The following is a 24,337-nucleotide window of genomic DNA, read 5'->3' as shown; positions in this document are numbered from 1 at the left end:
TATGTGAGTTCCCTTCAGATCTGACCTGAGTATCAATGAAGTAAGTTACATTATGATTGACTGGATACATGAGAGGACAAGATGTCTGGAAATTAAAAGATACTGCTACAGTTGCTGGTAAAGAAAGTAATTATAACTGAGATTTTGAATCTGATGTTAAAACATTGCAATACACTATAATAACTCACTGCTAAGGGCTATACCAGATGGTAAAGGCCCATCACCCAAGTTATAGGCTAATGTTAACGTGTAAGTCTTTGTCCAAGCAAATTCAAGTGCAGGTTGTCCGCTACACGTTCTGTAGAGTCTGGTCTCCAAATGATGCTTACTTTGGGTCCTATGCATGGTTATAAATTGAACTCAGTCCCTTCTTTCAAGGTAGGGGGTGTACTGTCACCACTGTCTAGATGTGAGGCAAAGGCCGCTTGCAAAATTGTTTCAACAGGTCGTTCTTAATGAAAGGCAGAACAAGTTGGTTTCTTACACATGGGTTCAATGTTTTTTAGAGTTGTGAACCCAGAACTTTCAGAGTTCTGCCCCAAGTTCCTTATGGTGTCTCAACATAGCTGTAAGCTTTGTTTTCCTGGAGATAAGGCAGCATCCATGTGTATGATAGAGAGAAACTAATGCATTCTGTTTTAAGAGTAGAGCGAACAGAACTAATAGAATAAAAGAGTGTGGAATAAAATTTGCGTAACCTTTAGATACTATCTTGCCTTTCTAAATGTGTGGTTCCAATTGAAATAATAATGTAACGTCCCTGTAGCATAAACAGTGAGTACAACCTACTCTAAGACTAGCAATGAAACTTTAAAACATGTAACAGGTGGTTTTATGTCAGAATATCGATTACAAAAATATTGTCTGACATAAATATCCTGGCCCAAATATTGTTTACAAAGATTTCGCTTATTTAGGTGTAGAATTTTTTATATTAACTGCAATGGGGAAATATTTTTGTAAACCGATTTTTGAGATGCTATTTTTCTGTTAGTCAATATTTCGGCCACAATATTCTTTTAACAATAAACATGGCACAAATTTCCCTAACTCTTCTTGAAGTTGGAATAAAAATATCAAAAGCACCCTAATGACATTTATAAACGTCAAGTCTCATCACCATAATGGTACAATAGGAGTCTTCATGTTACTTAACTAGGTTTAATTTTATTTAAAACTTTCAAGATAATATTAAATTATTTATCTATTTATTTATTTATTTAGAAAGTTTTATAAGGCGCGAACATGACCCTTAAGGGTATCAGAGTGCTGTACACACGGCGAAAACATGAATAAACTCCATACAATAGAAGTCAGTATAGTGACACCCACAAGGAGTACACAAACAAGATCAGGGAACTGGTAGTGGGCCACACTAGATCCATTTCTCCTATGGTGTAAAATATTTCCTGTAACATTTAGTGAAACCAACAAAGTGAACTTGACACAACATAATACAATGATTGACAAACCTAACGGGTGAGGGCCCTCGGGTAAAATAACAATTAACAACCAAACCTAAAATAAATGGAGAACATTAAGTTGGGAGAAATGTCAGGTCTGTCAGCAAGGGAAGGGGACATGTAAAGGAGAACACAATGATGCAGTTAATGAACACTCAGGAACATCGATTTGGCCTGTTTCTTGAAATAGGCAGTGGAAGGATTGTTTCAACTCCGAAGGAAGAGTGCTCCAAATTCTATGTACCAGTTGGGAGAAAGCACGTTTGTACGTACTTTTCTTCTCGAATATGGGTGGTTTCAAGAGAAGTGTGGACGTACTTCTTAAGTTCCGATTGGAGCCAGAAAGAGCGAGCTTGTTCACAAGATAGGCCGGAGTGTTGTAATGCAAGGTTTTATGCGTGAGGCAAGCTATTTTAAAGCAAATCCTCGCTTCAATAGTCAGCCAATTAAGCTGCACAAGATCAAGTGTAATGTGATAGTGTTTTTTGGAGCCTGTGATGAGCCTGGCCGATGCATTGAGAGAGGTTCTGAGAGAGGCCAAACTCATTTTAGGAAGCCCCGCAAGGGTCAGCAGACCATATTCAAGACATGAGATCGCCAGGGATTGTACTGCAGGTTGTAAGTATCGGTCAGAAAGAAAAGTTTGATTTTCTTGAGGGTGTTAAGATGAAAGTTGGCACCCCTAATAGTGGCACTGATGTGAGCTTGCATGTTAATTAGTTTGGCTAAGGTAATGTCTAACGATTTAGAGGAATCAACCACGAGAGGGGTGCAGTAATGGGCTGTGAGTTGCTTTAGACTGTCCGGGGTAGGTGCAGAGTGATTGTGGGGGGCAATAAGCAGGAATTCAGTTTTGAGGGTGTTCAAAAACAGATGGTTCTAGGCTAACCATTGTTGAGTTTGCAAAAGAGCTTCATTTAGAATTTTAATGTCATCTAGAGAGGAGATCTGCAAGTAAAGTTGCTTGTCATCCGCATACATGTGGTAAAGAATGTTAGACTGGTTCAGAATGACAGTGAGAGGTTCCATAAAGAGGTTGAAGAGCGTGGGCGATAGTGCAAATCCTTGCGGAACTCCAATCCTGACCTGGGTACTGGAAGCAATGGACTGGTTGAGTTCAATTCTTTGAGTTCGGTTGTGTAAGAAAGAGGTGAACCACTTTAGGACTGGTCCCGCTAAACCCATCCTCCATTGTAGAAGATTAATCAAGGTTTCGTGTTTGATGGTGTCGAAAGCAGAAGACTGGTCCAGAAGGATTAGAAAATAAGGGACATTCTGATCCAGGGATTTTAGTGCGTCATCCATAATGTATGTTAGAGCAGTTTCCGTACTATGCCCTGCTCTGAAACCAAATTGATAGAGGTCCAGTAGTTGAAATTTCTCTATATTGTTGCAGAGCTGCTTGTTGACATATTTCTCAGAAGTTTGGCTAACATCATAATGTTAGTGATAGGTCTGAAGTTGTTGGGATCAGATAAATCTGAGTTGGGCTTCTTGGGGATGGGAGTGAATTGTCCAATTTTGAGGCAATCAGGGATGCTCCCCTGCAGAAGGGATTCATGAGTAATCCATGACCAAAGAGGTAGAATGGCCAAGTTGAGATCTTTAAAAAATTTAGCAGGAAGTGGATCATTGAAGTGTAATTTTACAATCATGATTCTGAATGGGAAAGTCACAATATGTTCACTATTGGTTGAGTTCTGTACTTGTTAAACTTCAATGATTGGAGAGTATTAGGGGAAGGACTGATTCCTTGTATTTGATTGTTCTTTTATAGCCCTGAAGAAGTCAAGAGGGAGTATTCCCCACGATGAAACACGTGTTTGCTGGGCAAATGCTGGGCAAGGCTGGGCAAATGCTGGGCAAAATCTATAATTAAAGAAACAAATAACAATATAGAACCACAATTGTAAAATGTCTTTTTGGAAGAGCTCAAGATATATTGCTTGTGAACATTGTATACTGATCTTTAAATGTGTACTGAATGAAATAGCATGTGCGTAGCCTAGATATAGTTTACTAGTGGGTTCACTCGTGGTCCGCCAAGAGGGTTTAGGGTGCTGTCCCTCATCTACTGCACTGCTTAAGAAAGAGGTGTTATTTAATCACGCTTATCTGAGAGGCGCCGTGATCCCACAGCTCAAGCATCCCAACTGAAAGTTTGGATCATTGAAGTGATTGGCCGGTTTTAGAGTTGCCATCTCGTGGAGTAATTCTGTGTGATCTGGCCGGATAAAGGAATTCCAAGAGGCGTAATTTTTGGGAGAACATTCGAGAGAAAAGGAGACCGCCGAGGGGACCACCAGCTCCCCTGGAGATGAGGTGAGAAGTAGGGACTGCACCATGGGAATGCCAGGTTGGAGCTTTCAATTCGATTTTCCTAGTTTTTTTCTGAGAAGTGCACTGTGAATTCCTTCCCGCAAGGAAGTGGAGTCGCGGAGGACAGGTCTGGGTTGGAAATGTGGTTTGCTTGTTGTTTGATGATTTCAAAAAGCATCTTGGGTCTATTTGTAGCGCCATCCAGTTGTGCTCTGAAATGGTCAGTTTGTGCAATGTGGATTTTTTTATTGTATGCACTTCTCATTTTCCTTAGCTGAGAGAGGCCGATGGTGGAAGGCTAAATTCTCCAGGGCCTCTCTAAAAGCCTAAGTTTGCGGCGTTCATCATTTAGGGAACCATTAAACCAAGGTTTGGATTGTTTAAGGGGAATCCTTTTAAGTTGTTTCGGCACAATAGAGTCAAAGATATTAGTCATAATGCTAATGTAATGGCCAGAAAGATCGTCCAGTTTAGTCATGTTAGATGGAGGCTGAGGTCTATTCATGGTGATGGAAGTAAGAGCATTGATGTTTACGTCTCTCATGTTGCGAGTCCATTGTTTCGCTTTAAGAGGTTGTCCCTTTCTGCTAGTCGACTTTTCCAGTATGTGGAAGGCAATTTGATGATGGTCTGACCAGTCGCAAGGTAGGATGTCCTTCAGTTGAATGAGATTGTCTCTAGCAATAATGAGTTCCAGGGTGGTGGGTGGGACCCTTACAGATCCGAGAGAAGTTGAGATCGGAGAGGAAAGTCTTAAGGGAGCTGACTGAAAGATCATTGGTGTCATTCCAGTGGAGGTTAAAGTCTCCAAGGAAGATATGGTATGGTTGATCAGAGCATGAGCTAATGAGCTCCATGGTTTGCTCTATGAAGATCAAATTTTCACCAGGAGGATGGTAAATCATGTGGAGCACACAGACAATCTTGCCCTTATTCCAAATTTCTGTCATAAGTAGTTCACAGTAAGATGGCGGAGCCTTCTGAGATTAACTTTACGGTAAGGCTGGAGCGATGAATGCAGGCAATGCCCCCCCCCCTCATTTACCTGGGCGATCACCTCGGATAATGACATAGTCAGGTGGTACTAAAATGTCCAGAACCAGGGAGGAGGTATCCTTGAGCCAAGTTTCGGTGAGAATCAATAAGTCCAAATCTTGCGATAAGATGAGTGCCGAAATGTCAGCAGCATGTTTCACCTCAGATCTGCAGTTGAGCAGCAAAGCATTATTGTGGGGGGAGGTGTTAATCTCTTCAATATGAATAGTATTTATTTGGAGTAGATTTTCCTTATTAACCGATCTGGAGTTAACCCTGGGTTCCCTTTCAGGGTCAGGGGAGAGGTCCTTATTAACCGATCTGGAGTTAACCCTGGGTTCCCAGTCAGGGTCATGGGAGATAGCGGGGATGTTAATAACGGAGTTAGAGGAGGAAATAGACCTCGAATTTTATATATATATATATCTATATCTATATATATATCTATCTATATATATATATATATATATATATATTATCTACTGGCGGTCGCCAGTAGATAGTTATAGTTAGGACCGTGTTTCCATAGGAAATCCGCAACATTCTATTTGGAATAACTTTGGCGCCGGTTGACGAATCCTCGCGAATTTTTCAAAACTAATGGGGCGCTATGCTCCGCTCCTACCCTGAAAGTCTCGGGGGGATTCGTCAATCGGGGGCTGAGAAAAAGGGGGGTCCCAAAACGCGTTTTCCCCATGCATTTTCCCATAGGACCTTTAGTCTGAGCTACAGCCCGAACGGCTGAACAGAATTACTTGAAATTGGGCAGAGAGGTAGTCCTCAGGTCAGGGATGTGCCTTTTGCAGGTCTGGTGTAAATCTGTTCAGTAGGTCCTGAGAAAATAGCATTTAAATCAATATATATATCTGTAAGCGTGCTCCGTGCGCTTACGGTAAGCTTACCGTACGCGTACGGTGCCGTGCGCGAGCTCAATTCTGTTTGGTGGTTACATGACTGTAAACATTTGAATCGGTCGAAATCAGAAAGTATCGGCCGCCATTTTCTGTCTCTCGCACTGAAAAACAAAGGTTGATAACATGAAAAGGGGGCAACGAAGAGAGTTGCAGACCCCTAGCGTTCGTCAGGGGGTTCACGAAGGACCAAAAAGTATGAAAAATAAATTTAATAATTTTTTTTAAAAATCGCGGAGTGCGCGTACGGTAAAAAAAAAAAAGAATTAACAATCACATTTAATATATAAATCTAAGGACCCTCAAGGGAGAAAAAAACAATTGATATTTTGTAAAAAATGGCGAGGCGTGCACGGTACGAAATGCGCAACGTGGGCGCTCGGTGTGCGAAGCGCACCTTGTCCCCACAGCGCGCACACGGGGCGCGAAGTGCACCGTGCGCGCAAAAATTAAAAATAAATACATAACTTAGCATTTAAAAAACCGTACAAATTCACTGAAAAAACCATAGGTTTCACACACGTTATAGTTAGGAATTAGCATTTAAAAAACCTTGCAAATTCACTTAAAAACCATAGGTTTCACACAAGTTATAGTTAGCTGTACATTTCACTCGTAAAAAACCAATGAAATTCCACGTTATAGTTAGATCAGGTAACTATAACTTGCGCGACCGCAATGCACAATGTGTCATTTCAGATGTCATCATTGATGTCATGAGTGATGTCACTGACCATGTCATAAGTGATGTAATATGTGACGTCATCAGCAGTTTATTGTGGGCGCGCAAGTTATAGTTACCTGATCTAACTATAACGTGGAATTTCATTGGTTTTTTACGAGTGAAATGTACAGCTAACTATAACTTGTGTGAAACCTATGGTTTTTTAAGTGAATATATATATATATATATATACATATATATAAAAATGAAAAACAATATTTTAGTCTTTTGTGATATGTTTTAGAAATTAACTCTAATGGAAGAAGGATAATGAACTAAGGGCAAGAATTAGAGTTTTTAGGGCGGTAGTCTCTGAGTGGCAGAGAACATTTTATCTGCCACTCGACGTACTAGTGCCTACCAAATTTAGAGATCACCACAAGCCCAGCAGTGACCTCTGTACATTTAGAGGTGGTCAATGACTGCTACCAAGGTTGTCTCAGTGCTCTAAAACCTGATTGAGATGGATTCTCAGTTCTAAGGGCTAATGTATACCAGGGTGCATGGGTTTCATTTGTAGAATTAGGACGCTGTTTGAGAGGAGTAATCTTATTAAAGTTGTTTAAAGCATTGTGATATTCTGAAAACGCTTGCTCCACATCTGAAGTAGCTACAGTGCAGGTATGATTGAATACCTTAGTGAAATATTCCAGAGTGATTTTCTGCCAGTCTAAATAGTTTTTTAACTTTAGGTGTTTTATAAATCTCGGTTGGCATAGGAATCGTAAAACTGATCAATCAATGGCTCATTGAAAGTAAAAGTAGAGGTTGCTCGCAGGCTAGAGAAGTAGAGTTAGTAAAAATTAAATCTAGTGTGTGCCCTGCACCAAGTGTAGGCCCATTAACTCCTTGATGCAGTCCAAGAGCAGCTAAGCCTGCAATAAGCTTACTCGCCTCCTCATTATCGGAATCCACTGCGAGTGTATGGGTGTGTGTGTGTGTTTAGCGGTAAATATGTCCTTGTCATAGTTTTGTATATGTGTGTGTTTTTGGGAGGTTGTTAATGTGGGGGATGTGAGGTACTAGGTTTGTGTTTGGTGAAGGCAAGTTAGAATGGCAAGAATGTTTCCTTGGGAGATGACAGGATGAAAGAGTCCATGAAAGATTGCGGTCAAGAGAGCAAATATATGTGTGTTTGGTGGAGTGGCAAGAGTTAACAAGAAGTGAGGTATGAGTAGGATTACAAGATTAATGATTGTTAATAGGACACTGTGCACTGAGTCCTGGATAATTGATTAAGAAACACATGCATTTTGGTAACTGTTGTTGCTTCACTCAAAAAGTATCATATGTACTAACTTACGTAATAGCAATTAATAGTTAAGGGTATAGCTGGAGTTCAAGCTGTTGACCCGACAAGATGCACTGTAACTTAACCACACAAAGGAAAGGAAGTGAAATTCAAAACTTGACTTTCCAGGAGCGCATCAACACTCTGATGCAGACCAATGTACCGGGTGGAACGAATTTTTTTTTCTTTGTTATTGACAGATGTTGGGGAACTCGAGGTAATCCCTCTGTCCCATCTGGATCTAGGATCCCCTGAGCACAAAAATATCTAAAACTGCATAGGGGATAGCCCACCTAATCTTTATTCCGTATGTCTCCTGGCAGGATTAAAACATGTGTAATCTATGTATTCTTGGATCATTAGTATTAGACCCCAGAAGAGTGATCAAACCTGCAGAAAAAGGGGGCACAATTGTCATTCGGATAAAGGAAGCATATGATACAGAATGCCTACGTCTGTTGGGGGACAGAAGGAATTATAAGGTCATGGAGGAAGCCCCTACCCAAGAGATACAAAAACTAATCAAGGTTATGGTCGAAGAAGATGTGCAAAATGATTGTATCTCACATCAGGAAGCAACCTACATGGTAAACAACAAACCTCTAATGCAATATTTTTACACATTACTGAAGGTAAATACCAGGACGACCAATAGTATCAGGCATTGGTTCGATATTGGAACTGCTATCCCAGTTCTGTGACTTCTTCATAAGACCAATAGTGGGGAAGATGGCATCCTATTTAAAGGACACCAGGGATGTTCTAAACCTATTAAAGGATGTAGAGTTTGACCCCACCAAACAATTTTTGGTTGGCCTGGATATAGAATCACTGTATACAAACATCCCCCAGGAGGAAACCCTGAGGGTAACCGAAAATGTTCTATATCAAGTAAACTGGGAATTCCAAACTCCTATATTCTTTATTATAAAACTAGTACAAGTGGCACTCACCAGGAACTTCTTCCAATTTAAAAACACCATATACCTTTAATCACTTGGAACTTCCATGGGAAGTACATTTGTGCCGAGCTTTGCGTGTCTGTATGTCTCAAATTTCGGATAAGAATACTTCTACTCCCCAGGAAACTCTTACGTAGGACACCTGAAGATGTGGCTCCATTACATGAACAATGTTTTAACATCTGGGAAGGGGACAGAAAATCAGTGGATGGGTTTCTATCATCAATCAATCAATCAGGGATTTGTGAAGCACGCTACTCACCCGTGAGGGTCTCAAGGCACAATGGGGGGGGGGGGGTTGTGCAGCTCCTGATTCAGCAGAAGAGCCAGATCTTGAGGTTCTTCCTGAAAGTGTGCAAAGTGGGGGAATGTCTGATGTTGAGCGGGAGTTCGTTCCCGGACTTTGCCACTATGTAGGAGTAACAATGGTTCCTGTGGGATAATACAAAAATCTATGCTGATAACTCTAAACACAGTCGAAATGAAAAGGGTTAGGATAATGTCCGAGGGAGAAAAACCAAACACACATTTGATACACTTTATCACAATTATATTTTTAATTTTTAATTGTTGAGTATTATATACAAAAGAATTACGAGCAGCTGTGCGAGGTGTCCCCAGTGCAAACTGGAACCTAAAACCTTAGTGACATATTTGTGACAGTAATATTCGGTTTTCAAACTTTTGTAAAGTCGACCATTGGAAACTGTACAAAAAAGGAACCACAGCTATATACAGTGATATGCTCGGTTTATATGGGTCGCATTAATTCTTTGGCGACGACATTTTGACCCTGTGTGTAATGTAGGGTCTCTTCAGGACCTAAAGATGTAGGGGCATCTACAAAGAAAAGGATAATGTCAGTGTGTGGCCAAAATACTAGCAGCAATGCTTGAAATGGAGAGCAAAGGAAAAGGTCCAAGGGTACCTGAATGGATGATTACGCAGCCTCGTGAAGGATGAGTGCCACAGGTGAGTGGTGAGACAAGAGAAAATAGAGTACTCACATGGGACCCAGCTGGGTGCTATTTATGTGAGAAAAAGAGTAGAAAAAGATACCTGCATTAGAATGGGACACCATGAGACATGAGCCATGACGGCGTATGTAATGTACATTATACATTTCCCAGTTAGAAACTTACCCCAGGTGAGTGTGGGGGAAGGGCTGGCAATCGATGAATGACACAGCTCAATTACTTGGTCAGTAGTATCAAAAGGATGCACTCACACAACAATGTGTGCGAGATGAAAGGGAACTCTGTAGGGAAAAAGGGACTTCTATCAAGATGTGCACACTTGTGGATACTGTGGCCCTAGCCTGTAAGAATGACTCTTACCAGATTATTGATGCTGCATGCGGTAAAAGATAATGTAGAAGACAGGTGGTGTAGGCGCGCCGACCTGTGTCGCTTGTAAAAGCCCAATGGATGAAATAAGCAGGTAATGAGGAAAGAATTCCTGTGAATAAGTGTGAGAAGTTACTATTCTCATCCCAGTATTGCTGGCTGAAGTGGTGTACGCACAAAACCTGTAAATTGAGTGGTCTTACCGATAGTGATTTTCTTTGGTGCGTGCCATTAGTCGCGCGCCTGTGGGACAGCGTGAGTCTGTCAGTGGGAAATGGTCCGGTAAATAGGACCGGAAACAGGGCATGAGTATAACGGCCTTGGGCGATAAACATGGGTTCTGCAAGCGCATCGTGCATTGATAATGGCAAATCTCACCTGATAATGAAAGGAGTTCCCAAGCGCATGTCAAAGCATCGCGCATCAGTGAGACAACGTGTGTCTGTCTGCTGGAGGCCGGAATGACAGTGATCTGTCAAGGACCTTGTACTTAAATAACGTCAAGTCCCGCCAAAAAACGGATTGACTCGCAGGCATCACTCGTGATTGCCGTTGGTCAGTGTAATCCGATTTTCAGTGCCCCAAGAAAGACATAGAAGAAAGACGAAATGGTTCCGATAAGAGGCAGAGTGTGGGAAGGGAGGAAAGGAAATAGAGCGAAAACGCACTGTGGCAAGGCTTGGTAGCAAACAATCATGGATTACACAGGGACTCCATTTCCACGTATCTGTATGTAAAAGCAATGGCACACAAGTTCTATTCAAGCACAGTTTTGAAATCAGATATAGTTACCAAACATAAGGATCCACCTCATGGAGGAAAACAAAAAACCTGGGTTAAAAAAACTGGGGTAGATGAGTGTGCGTGTCCCACAATGGTTGGACACGCACTGAGTTGTTTAAATACCCCTCACACACCAAGAATGACCCATGGTGTCATGCTTCATCATAGGGGACTTCCCGCCCCGCCCCGCTGCGGGACGGGGCGTGCTACGACCTGCGACTACGCGGGAGCACTGACGATAAAGTGCTATGTGTAATGCAAAGGGAGGGTCTGGGGTAAGTGTTAATGTGAGTTTAAAAAGGACCTGGCTCCTTAAGACAAAGAAACTTTAATATGTCATGGGGGGGGCTGGTACTAGTAAAAAGGTGGTGCGGACATTCCCTACTCAATGTGTGGTTACTCCTAATACGTCAACATGTTTCGATGCAGAAGCATCTTCATCAGGACAGGGCTAAGATCCCTCCTATATGGAAAGCGTGTACTTTTGAAAATACTATAGACATAAGTGGAGATGCAACTAGTCATGCATAAATATACTATACCTAATAGTATACATGTATGTTCTGTAAAGGAAAAAAGAAAAAGAAAAAGGACTGGTTTAGTGTCCCAGGAATTAAAAAACATTGTACCTGCAAACATAAGAAGTGCGCCACAAATGTGACCAAAACGTGATCGTTAGCCATAGATCTTAATATTGCAGGAAAAAGTGCGGTGACCTGTAAGAAAATAGAGATAGTACAAGACACTACAAACAGACAACAAAAAACACACACTCTATGAAATGCATGGACTATTCTCTAAAATAGAGATAGACACAGTGATAACAAGAATCCATACTTATGTATATGTGAGGTTTCGCCTCATGAACCTTGAGAACGGGTGGAGAAATCAAGGAGCCTCAATGCTAAATGGAAAAGCAAAAAGGAAACGGAGAAGGAGAAATGGCTATTATCTCCAGAACGCTACTTGAAAAATGAAAAGCTGCGTCGGTATCCTCGAACGGCTGTGCCGTACTCACGTGCCCTTGTACTGCTGCTAGCTCAATGTGCATCCATCCCGCGGTTCTGCTGATATGCGGGACACTGTCAGATGCGTTCTATTTAAGTTAAGCCGGCAAATGCTAAATTACGGGGAACTCGTAGCACCTGGTTCACTGCAATGGCTTCCGGGTGAGGAACTGGCGAAAGACTAGAACGGGGAAAGCATAACCTTCCGGGAAACCGGAAGTGAGGACCCATGGTGTGCTTTAAAAAGGCAGGACTGGGCTAACAATACATATTGAAAGCAGAGTTACTTATATGTTACGAAGTCTCAGGTGTCACTTGTTGAGTAGAGAGCATGTGCACGAATAAAAAAATTGCACGAGTAAAATACAAAAAACACGTGTCACTCCTTACGCACCAAATGCGTCCGGAGGTACGTTCCCAAACGCTGTGTTAAACCCTGGGTGGTAGCGAGAAGTGATGCTAAAGTCTAAAGGCGTATTAAATAAAAAAGGATTGATTAATTACTTGGGGAGATAAGCTCCTGAAGACTGTTATAAAAAAATTGTTATAAAAAATGTGGGCATGCGCAGATAGAGGCTGGTGGGTTGCGTGAAATCGCCTATTATAGATAATGAATGGGATTGTTTTAAGGTATATCTGGCAAACAGGGATACCAGCTATGAATATCTCATTGGTCATTTGGAGGAATCTAAACCAAGTGCTGTACACAGATTGATGGAGGAAGGCAGTACTGCTGACGGCTGTCTGTTACATCACAAAAAGAGATAATCGCTGTTTCTGATTAGGCAGGTCAAACAGGCAAGAGAAATAAAAACTACATGCGTCAGTAGACACATGTGGGGAAGTGATGGTACTAAGTCAACTGTGACCAAGGTATCTCATCATTCAGGCCCGTCAAGTGTGTACCAAGACGGTACACCCAGCGTTGCTCTTTTTCAAAGAGCCCATAATCAGTGTTCAATTGTTCTATGACTGTCCATCGTAGGTCATCAACCCCATGGTTCAGAGTCAAGAAATGGGTTGCCATTTTTTTCGTACTTTTTTTACAGCGAATATTGCTCTTATGCTCGCCAATCCGAATTTTCACTTGTCTAGTGGTCATGCCCACATATTCCATCTTACAGGGGCAAGTAATAAGGTACACAACATTCTTGCTGTTGCAATTAGTGAATTTTCTTTGCTCCCAGGAAGTACCGTTGGCGAAAGTGATGTGGATACTCTTTTTGGTTAGAGTGCAAGTACTGCACATGCCACATGGATGATGTCCTTTGATGGGTGGTAGAATATTACTTGTAATGTGTCGAATTGGTAGTGAACGTGGTCTGGTATGAACCAGAATGTCCTTCAGATTTTTGCCTCTCTTATGGGAGAACATAGGCTTCGGTAGATTTAAGCCGCCACAGTTCAGAATCTTCCAATTCTTGTTGATGGTCTTGGACACTTGGTTTGAATGAGTGTTATAGGTAGTGACACAAATAGGTCTGGTTTCTTGTTCTTGTGGTATATGGTTTTCTAAAAGGGATTCCCTGTTGTTGTTCCTTGCTCTCTTGAGTTCTTTTCTGACAATTGATTCGGGGTAATTCCGGTCTAGCAATTTCTTCTCCAGATCCTTAGCCTGGGCCCTGAAGTCCGTCAATTCAGAACAATTCCTCCGTAAACGGAGGAACTGGCCATAAGGGAGATTATCCCGAAGGTGTCTGGGGTGGAAGCTATCATATAGCAGTAAGTAATTTTTGGCTGTTGGTTTAAAATGCGTGCTAGATTTCAATCTTCCTTCATCTGCGTAGATGTTGAGATCCAAGAAAACCAGGTTACTGCTAGATGATGTATGTGTGAATTTGAGAAAGGTGTTTTGTTCGTTCAGCCAATTCATAAAAGTGGTTACTGATTCGGAGTCCCCTTTCCAAATCACTAAAACGTCATCAATGTATTGTTTCCACAGAATGATGTTATTGTAGAATGGGTTATGCTGGTTGAGTATTCTCTGGGACTCAAGGTGATGAATATACAGCCCCGCTAGGCTCGGCGCAAAGGTACTACCCATGCTGTTACCGTGTTTCTGTAGGTAACGGACATCCTGATACATAAAAAAGTTCTTCTTAAGGGCCAGGGTAATGCATTCCATTACCAAATTTCGGGGAGTATGATAGTTCCAGGTGGTAGAAAAAAGAACCTCTTCAATAATATCCAAGGTCTCATCATGCGGTAAGCTGGTATAGAGGCTCTCCACATCCAATCTAATTAACAGGTGTTGTGCTGGGTCAAACGTGAGCTCTTCAAGGAGTTGTAGTTCAAATATGTGTCGGTACCTTGGACTAATGGTCGAAGAAATGCATCCGCAAATTTCGACAGGGGCTCGAGTATTTTGCCGATCCCAGATACGATGGGGCGTCCAGGAGGATGTTCCAGGTTTTTATGAATTTTGGGGATTGTGTAAAAGTAAGGAGTTCTAGGCGACTTCTGAATAAGGAAGTCAGCCTCTTTTTTGGAGATCCAATCGTGTGCAGTGGCCTCTTCCACCATCCTCATTATGCGAACCCAAATGTCTTCGGTGGGGTCATCTTGGAGGATCTCATAGTTCCTTTGATCACCCAGATACTCCTGCATTCGTTGTCATAGTTCGTCGTTGTCTGTATAACCGTTGCTCCGCCTTTATCGGCTGGCTTAATGTTGATATCCATGTTATTGGCTAATTGTTGTAGACCCAGACACCTTCGGGATAATATCCCTTATGGCCAGTTCCTCCGTTTACGGAGGAATTGTTCCGAATTGACGGACTTCAGGGCACAGGCTAAGGATCTGGAGAAGAAATGGCTACACCGGAATTACCCCGAATCAATTGTCAGAAAAGGACTCAAGAGAGCAAGGAACAACAACAGGGACTCCCTTTTAGAAAACCATATACCACAAGAACAAGAAACCAGACCTATTTGTGTCACTACCTATAACACACATTCAAACCAAGTGTCCAAGATCATCAAAAAGAATTGGAAGATTCTGAACTGTGACGGCTTAAATCTACTGAAGCCTATGTTCTCCCATAAGAGAGGCAAAAATCTGAAGGACATTCTGGCTCATACCAGACCACGTTCACTACCAATTCGACACATTACAAGTAATATTCTACCACCCATCAAAGGACATCATCCATGTGGCATGTGCAGTACTTGCACTCTAACCAAAAAGAGTATCCACATCACTTTCGCCAACGGTACTTCCTGGGAGCAAAGAAAATTCACTAATTGCAACAGCAAGAATGTTGTGTACCTTATTACTTGCCCCTGTAAGATGGAATATGTGGGCATGATCACTAGACAAGTGAAAATTCGGATTGGCGAGCATAAGAGCAATATTCGCTGTAAAAAGAGTATGACACAAATGGCAACCCATTTCTTGACTCTGAACCATGGGATTGATGACCTACGATGGACAGTCATAGAACAATTGAACACTGATTATGGGCTCTTTGAAAAAGAGCAACGCTGGGTGTACCGTCTTGGTACACACTTGACGTAGTACCATCACTTCCCCACATGTGTCTACTGACGCATGTAGTTTTTATTTCTCTTGCCTGTTTGACCTGCTTAATCAGAAACAGCGATTATCTCTTTTTGTGATGTAACAGACAGCCATCAGCAGTACTGCCTTCCTCCATCAATCTGTGTACAGCACTTGGTTTAGATTCCTCCAAATGACCAATGAGATATTCATAGCTGGTATCCCTGTTTGCCAGATATACCTTAAAACAATCCCATTCATTATCTATAATAGGTGATTTCACGCAACCCACCAGCCTCTATCTGCGCATGCCCACATTTTTTATAACAATTTTTTTATAACAGTCTTCAGGAGCTTATCTCCCCAAGTAATTAATCAATCCTTTTTTATTTAATACGCCTTTAGACTTTAGCATCACTTCTCGCTACCACCCAGGGTTTAACACAGCGTTTGGGAACGTACCTCCGGACGAATATGGTGCGTAAGGGGTGACACGTGTTTTTTGTATTTTACTCGTGCAATTTTTTTATTCGTACACATGATCTCTACTCAACAAGTGACACCTGAGACTTCGTAACATATAAGTAACTCTGCTTTCAATATTTATTGTTAGCCCAGTCCTGCCTTTTTAACGCACACCACGGGTCCTCACTTCCGGTTTCCCGGAAGGTTAGGCTTTCCCCGTTCTAGTCTTTCGCCAGTTCCTCACCCGGAAGCCATTGCAGTGAACCAGGTGCTACGAGTTCCCCGTAATTTAGCATTTGCCGGCTTAACTTAAATAGAACGCATCTGACAGTATCCCGCATATCAGCGGAACCGCGGGATGGATGCACATTGAGCTAGCAGCAGTACAAGGGCACGTGAGTACGGCACAGCCGTTCGAGGATACCGACGCAGCTTTTCATTTTTCAAGTAGCGTTCTGGAGATAATAGCCATTTCTCCTTCTCCGTTTCCTTTTTGCTTTTCCATTTAGCATTGAGGCTCCTTGATTTCTCCACCCGTTCTCAAGGTTCATGAGGCGAAACCTCACATACACATAAGTATGGATTCTTGTTATCACTGTGTCTATCTCTATTTTGGAGAATAGTCCACGCATTTCATAGAGTGTGTGTTTTTTGTTGTCTGTTTGTAGTGTCTTGTACTATCTCTATTTTCTTACAGGTCACCGCACTTTTTCCTGCAATATTAATATCTATGGCTAACGATCACGTTTTGGTCACATTTGTGGCGCACTTCTTATGTTTGCAGGTACAATGTTTTTTAATTCCTGGGACAGTAAACCAGTCCTTTTTCTTTTTCTTTTTTCTTTACAGAACATACATTTTTACTATTAGGTATCGTATATTTATGCATGACTAGTTGCATCTCCACTTATGTCTATAGTATTTTCATAAGTACACGCTTTCCATATAGGAGGGATCTTAGCCCTGTCCTGATGAAGATGCTTCTGCATCGAAACATGTTGACGTATTAGGAGTAACCACACATTTAGTTGGGAATCTCCGCACCATATTTTTACTAGTACCAGCCCCCCCCCCTTGACATATTAAAGTTTCTTTGTCTTAAGGGGCCAGGTCCTTTTTAAACTCACATCAACACTTACCCCAGACCCTCCCTTTGCATTACACATAGCACTTTATCGTCAGTGCTCCCGCGTAGTCGCAGGTCGTAGCACGCCACCGTCCCGCAGCGGGGCGGGAAGACCCCTATGATGAAGCATGACACCATGGGTCATTCTTGGTGTGTGAGGGGTATTTAAACAACTCAGTGTGTGTCCAACCATTGTGGGACACGCACACTCATCTACCCCAGTTTTTTGAACCCAGGTTTTTTGTTTTCCTCCATGAGGTGGATCCTTATGTTTGGTAACTAATTCTGAGTGGAGGACGTATCCACCTCCAGTGCCCGTGTAGGGCTTTTTTCCTCTACACTCCCTAATCTTGTTATTATTAGTTGAAATCAGATATATCATGGTAGTGATTGACCCCTTGTAGCAAACAATCATTGATTACAAAAGGTAGTCCAAATCCACTTATTTGTGTGTAAAAGCAATGGCGCACAAGTGATTACCAAGTTCAGGTTTAACATCAGATATGCAGGGCTGTTAAGTACCAAGTGCAGTTAAAACATCAGATATGATGGGCTGGGGATTACACCTTGTGCTTGAGAATCAGGTCATGAAGAGAGCACATTGGGTAGCGTGTCGAAATGCCTTGAATGTGATGAAGCCGCTTGCTAGTCGATTGCTAATGTTATATAATATCACGCGACCTCACTGAGCCCCATATTGGTAATTCATGTTAAATTATTCACATAGTGGACAAGGATACAGATATTCACATAGCGAATAGGGATACGTTGAGCAGGCGATCACATGTGTCATCAGTATTGGAAATACAGGCCAATATGCATATAGAGCCCACAAGAGTGTGGCGCTCAGTATTACTACAAGAGTGTGGGGCTTGATAACAATTGTGCAACAGTGGTAAACCACTTGTTGGTGAACAACCAGGGATGTTATACAATGCAACTTGTGGTGAGGTGTGTCATAAATGTTGGAAATACAAACCAATGTACAAAACTGTTGGAAATACAAACCAATGTACATATAGAGACCGCGGAGAGTGGCGCTCCTTATTTTTACGAAAGTGTGGCGCTTCTTGCCAGGTGTACAATAGTGGTGAGATACTTGTTGGTAAAAGACCAGCTTGCACATCAAATTAAATCAGTGTTTTTAAGTATTCAGAGCATCCAACATCAGTACGGAACACAAATTGTTGTACAATGTAACTCATATATTATACATGCATATTGGAAAACGTACACATTGAAATGTACAGTTTAATACCATAAGTAGTTCTGACACTGTAGGTGTACCTGCTAACATCTGGTAGGAGAATGCCTGGACTCTGAGAATGGTGGTATGTGCTTATGAGTATTATGACCGGGAACCCAGCAATTGGTTTGATTACACCTTGGACTAGTTTGTTAGTGAGGTAATAGAACCTCACCATTCTTCGGAGGAGTTCAAACCTTGGTCAATGGAATTGGTTCTTTCTATCTAGCGGCATTCTAGACATGGTAGGATATGTGAGAGGTCGCCACCGTGGTCTAGTTTGTTAGTGAGGTCACAAAACCTTGCCATTCTTCGGCGGAGTTTAAACCTTAGTCAATGGAATTAGTCCTCTCTGTCCAGCGAAATTCTAGATGTTGTAGGATCTGTGAGAGGTCGCCACCTCTTTCAGGGATGATGGCTATGTCTATGATCTGCCATCGTATGTCTTCAGCTGTGTGGTTCTTTTCAGAAAACTGAGATACTAAGAGAGCATTGGCCACAGATCGCCGTATGCGGCTCTGGTGCTGTCCAATGCGTGGCTTGATAGGCTGTTGGGTTTGTCCGATATATGGTAGGCCACATGGACACCATATACAGTACACCACATTGCGTGTATTGCAGTTGGAAAAAAATTCCAATGTCTACTTTACATTTGCATGCTCAAATGTATTGGTGTTGAATGTGTAGGCACAGGAAACACAGTTGCCACACTTGTGGTGTCCTTTGATATCAGGTAGACCCCAACTGGATTGCAATGTGTTCGTTTTGCGCATAGTATTCTCAGTGGATGATCTCACTAGGTGATCTTTAATATTCTTCCCCCGTTTGAAAGCAAACTTGGGGGCTCCATCTCTGAGTCAGTGCTTTTAACTATGTCCCAGTTTTTTGTTATTAAGTTGCGGAGCTTGATGGTGTGCACTCCGAATGTGGTTACACAGATTAATCTATCAACCGAGGCTTTCTCTTTGGTAGTCAAGAGTTCTTCTCTGGGACAGAACCAGGCACGTTTTAGTGATTTCTTCACTAGCCTGTTAGGGTAACCCCTCGCTAATAGCTTGGCTTTCAATATTTCTGCTTCTAACATATAGTCTTCCTTGCGAGTACAGTTTCTGAGCAAGCACAGAAACTGGCCAAAGGGAAGACCATCCCAATGTGCAGGCGGGTGGTGGCTTCCATATGAAAGAAGTGTGTTCCTCCCAGTGGGCTTCCTGTGAAGAGAGGTGTACAAGACACCGTCATTGTGTTGAATATTAAGATCTAGAAAGGCTATAGTAGTTTTATTTATAGTGGAGTTGAATGTCAAATGAGTTTGAATGTTATTGAGGTACTCTACAAAGCTGTTGAATTCTGTCTCGCTGCCAGACCAAATAAGAAAGATGTAATCTATGTACCTTTTCCAACACTTAATGTTGGAGTAGTACATGTTGGTAATATCAATGGCAAATTTGTCTTCCACATGGTCCATGTAACTATTCACCAAGTTTGGCGCAAAAACGGCTCTCATGCTGGCCCCAGAGCACTGCTGGTAGTAGATGCCACCTGAGACAAAATAATTGCATTGTAAGGCATTAAGAAGAAGCAAGATGATGAATGTAGTGAATACTCTCATCTTGTGGTATGTTTGTATAAAGCGATGAAGTGTCGAGAGTACCTAACCAGTCTGACTCGATGTTGTAAGGCATGCCATCAACAAGGTTAATAATATACATATTATCTTTAACATATGTATCTTGTATCAGAACAAACTCCTTGATAAAGAAGTCTATGTACCTCCCAATAGGCTCCAAAATGGACCCACATCCTGACAAAATGGGTCTCCCGGGGGGTTCGTGGTGCTCTTGTGTATCTTAGGGAGTGTGTAGAGGACAGGGTTCTGGGATTTTCTGCATTTAAAAACTCAAATCCTTTTTGGCTTAAATATTCCTGGTTCTTTCCCTCTGTGGTGCATATCAGAATCTCCTCCCTGATAGCTGGTAATGGGTTAGTGCGCAGTTTCTTATAGTATTTTTCTTCACTGATTTGTTTTTGCATCTCAGTGTCATAGTCTTTGCGGTCCTGGACCACAATGCCGCCACCTTTGTCGGCTGGTTTAAGGATTATGGTCTTGTCATTTTTCAGTTCGTTAAGTGCCTGACATTCCTGTAATGTGATGTTATAAGGTATAAAGCCCCTGTTCTTTTTTAGATTGTCAAGGCCCCCTAGGACTAACCTCTCAAAGGTTAACAGTTCTGGCGGCATCATGGCGTTAGTGGGATAGAAGGTGGACGGTGGTCTTAGACCTGTTACAGAGTCTTGTGACATAGGTTCCCTGTCCTTAAAGAATAGTCGCAAACATATCTTTCAGAAGAACTGAAAAAGTTCTGCCTTCAAATTAAAGAAGTTAGTTTTCTCCGTGATAACGTATGATAAACCCTTACTTAGAAGAGACACTTCAGCCGAGGATAATATATGCTGTGACAGATTGAAAATGGGAATCATCTCCATTCTGTTTCTATTCTGACCTAGTGAAGTTGGGGGCCCCACTGGTAATGCTTCCTCCTCGTTTGTCGCTCCCCTGGGTACTGGTACCATGTTTTCCCTTTCGCCTTACAAAATCAATCTAAAAAAGGCTGCCCTGGATGGTTGTCTGCCCAACTGGGGCCTGGTTGGGCGTCTGAATCGTCTGAGCCCCCTGAGGATTCTGAAAATGTAATAGGCTGATTTCTCCTGAATCTACCCCAGGTATTTTGTCTATTCTGGTTGCCTGCAGTGGTGTAATTGTCTTTCCTTAAGTAGGAGTAGGCCCTTCTTTAGAGAAATTCTTTATATCTTTCATCACCTTGTCCTCTTTTTTCTTCAACTCAAATGTACCTAGCAGTGTTTTAGCCTCTGCTACTCCTTCACCTCCAAGGAGTTCCTTTTCTAGTTCCTCAATCTCTTTAAGTTTCCACACCCAAAACCATCCAGTGGCGTGAGCAGGTTGTAGAAATAAGGCTAAAGTTGCCTTTGAATTTGGGATCTTCACAGAAAATGCCTGGGACGTTCCTAACTTGTAAACCCTGTGGGATGATTCCTGCCTTGAGGTACTCCATCAACATCCGAGCATGAAGCTCAGTTCTGACATGCTTCTTCTTTGCTTTCTCCAATTTATCAAGCAGTTGCTGTCTAGGGCTCACACTCCTATTAGGTTGGGTGGAGAACAGAGATGGTCCACTGATAATTTTAGCGATATACTCATCGGTGTATAAGGGGGCTTCTCCCTCTGACATCGTAACCCTGGGGGGGAGAGAGTGACCCTATATTTTTTTATAGGGTGTGTGGAAAATCCGGTTGACAGATAATTCCCTGCAGCCACCGCTCTAAAAGTAGAAAACAAGGGGACTCTACTCACAAGGAACCAGGGTAGTTAAATTTAACTACCGGGGTTCCTTGTGAGTAGGGTCCCCTTGTCCCTTGTTTTCAGCGATGTAGGAGTAGGCTCTCCCACCCTCTGCGTATGCGCTGGGTTTCGGTGAGGGTGAAGGTCAGAGGAGCGGGAGTTTCTCTTGGGTACGTGGAAGGAGACTCTTTAATTGAGGTATTGAGGTCTGGTGTTGTGGAGAGAATTGTAGGCATGAGTGAGTAGCTTGAAGGTCACTCTTCAGGGAGCCAGTGGAGGTATCATAGGTGCTGGGTGATGTGTTCATGTCTTGGGATGCCGAGAATGAGTCTGGCGGTAGTGTTCTGGATGGTCTGGAGTTTATGGAGCAGGGATTTGTTGATTTCAGCATAGAGGGCATTTCCGTAGTCCAGTCTGCTGGTAATGAGTGCGTGGGTGACTGTCTTACTTTATTCGTGGGGGATCCACTTGAAGGTCTTGCAAAGAATGCAGAGGGTGTTGTAGCACGAAGAGGAGACAGCGTTTATCTGTTGGGTCATGGTGAGGGAGGAGTCGAGTATGATGCAGAGGTCGCGGGCATAGTCTGTGGGTGTAGGGGGTTGCTAAGGGCAGAGGGCCACCAGGTGTTGTCCCATGCTGAGGGGGTGGGTCTAAAGATGAGTATTTTGTCTTCTCCGAGTTGAGCTTCAGGCAGCTGCTGCTCATCCAGGATTCGACATCTTTCATCCTTCCTGGTAGCTGAATCTGGTGATGTCTGGTTGCCGTGTGAGGGAGAGGATAAGTTGGGTGTCGTCAGCATCGGATACTATGCTGAGCCCATGTTTTCTGATGATGGTGGTGAGGGAGGCCATGTAGATTTTGAAGAGCGTGGGGCTGAGAGAGGATCCTTGGGGTACTCCGCAGTTGATCTCTGTGGATTCGGAGAGAAAAGGCGGGAGTCTGATTCTTTCGGTTAGGCCGGTGATGAATGAGCGGATCCATTCGAGGGCTGTTCCCTGTGTACCGGTGTCGTGAAGTCTGGTGGTGAGAGTTAGGTGGGAGATGGTGTTGAAGGCTGCAGAGAGCTCAAGTAAGATGATGGCTGCCATGTGGTCCTGGTAGAGGAGGGTGCGGATATTGTCTGTGGCGTCGAGGAGGGCAGTCTCAGTGTTGTGGTTTCTTCAGAATCCGAATTGAGAAGAGTCAAGGATGGAGTTAGCTTCTCTGAAGTTTGAGAGTTGGCTGTTGACGATCTTCTCTGTGACTGTAGCTTGGCTGAATAACATAAATTGTTTCCTATTTTTCACCTTGACAATCACCAAGGAAAGACTCCCATTTTTTAACCTGGAAATCAGACCAAAAGGAGGGAGACTTGAGATAGTGGTACACCACAAACTGACAGATAGAAGCAACATACTGTCATTTGAAAGCTTCCACCAGAAGACCCTTTAGAAAAAACCTCCTAGTGGAGCAGTTTCTGAGATTGCGAAGAAACTGCACAGAGGTAAAAAAAGTTTGAAGAGGAAGCAGAAAAACTGAGTTTACGACTGCAGGATCATAATTGCCAGAGGAGGGTAATTAACAAAGTGTGGAAGAGAGGTAGTAACAGTAACCGAGAAGCGTTATTGGAAACATATAAAAAACCTAAAGTAGACAATGTACTATGCGTCACTACATTAAGTACAGCCTCCAACAAGGAAAAAAGAATCATTACTAAGAACTGGAGAATGATAAACTTAAATGGGTTGAGACTAGATAGGCTGTTGTTCGCTTTAAAAAAAGTGCGAACATAAAGGATATTGTGGTACACATCAGACCACAACCAGTGAACCAGGAAAGAGAACAAAGGTTGTGGCACATACCAGTGGTGAGTGATCACAAAGCATGTGGAGGCTGCAAAGCATGCCTACTCAGGAGTACTACCAGGACAGTGGACCTGGGGTTAGCAACCCCATGGATACCCACAAACCACACTACATACAATTTAGAAAATGCAATTCACGCAATCAGATGCCCATGTAACCTACTATATATAGGGACTACTACTAGAAAAGTAAAAATCTGAATCATGGAGCATATGAGCAACGTAAGGTAAAAAGATCAATGACAAAATTGACCACACACTACTGAGAACAGAAACACAGAGTGGAGGACTTGAAGTAGTTAGTTATAAGCAAGCCCAATACTACAAGGGTGAGAACAGATGTGAAAAGTGTACTCCCGAAAACAGAACAAAGGTGTGTGTACAGACTCAGCAGTAATCACATAGTGCTGAAAAATGACATACCCTGGCATCATCTCAAGAGTACACAAAAAAGGGACTCTGAAGAATGCAGGCATAGAGATCAGAAAACATCGCACTGATGGGCTGGTACAAGCGGATGACAGCAGTTGGTAGATCGGTTGATGAAATACATGCATAGCACCACCAGCCCCCCTCAAAATTGAGAATCGAAAGGAGAACTGCAGACAAGAGAAGTCAGGCAGATTGGGGGAATAGTAACAGGAACCAGGACTCCAAGAAGATTGGACGTAGACTCGAGAATCCCAAGATGGCACCAAGGGTCGGCCAAGAGGTTACAAAAACAGCATTCTAGTACGTAAGGAAGCAGGGCATACACAGCGTGACGTAGAGAAGCATGAAAGATCATAGATATAATGGCACCCACAGGAGATGCAGACACACATCGGAGAGTAGCGGATCACAAGAGGCCAATGACAGTCCCTTGATGAAATAAGTGAGTGGGCACCTGAATAGGGGGAGAGACGAGGACTAAGTGTGTGACTGGCCAGAGCAAAATATAACTTCAGCTGACGGGGCGAA

At 42.6% G+C, this 24,337-nt stretch overlaps 1 protein-coding gene across 2 annotated transcripts in view; it reads left to right on the top strand.

Moving 5' to 3' along the window:
- LOC146805036 (interleukin-5 receptor subunit alpha-like) overlaps positions 1 to 24,337 on the top strand; it is a 450,109-nt gene that overhangs the window by 400,523 nt on the left and 25,249 nt on the right. The gene's annotated exons all lie outside the window — the stretch shown is intronic.

The sequence above is a fragment of the Triturus cristatus genome, chromosome 8, assembly GCF_964204655.1.
Source record: "Triturus cristatus chromosome 8, aTriCri1.1, whole genome shotgun sequence".
NCBI classification, from domain to species: Eukaryota; Metazoa; Chordata; class Amphibia; order Caudata; family Salamandridae; genus Triturus; species Triturus cristatus.
The sequence above is the reverse complement of the archived record's forward strand: the minus strand, read 5'-3'. Positions and strand labels throughout refer to the sequence as shown.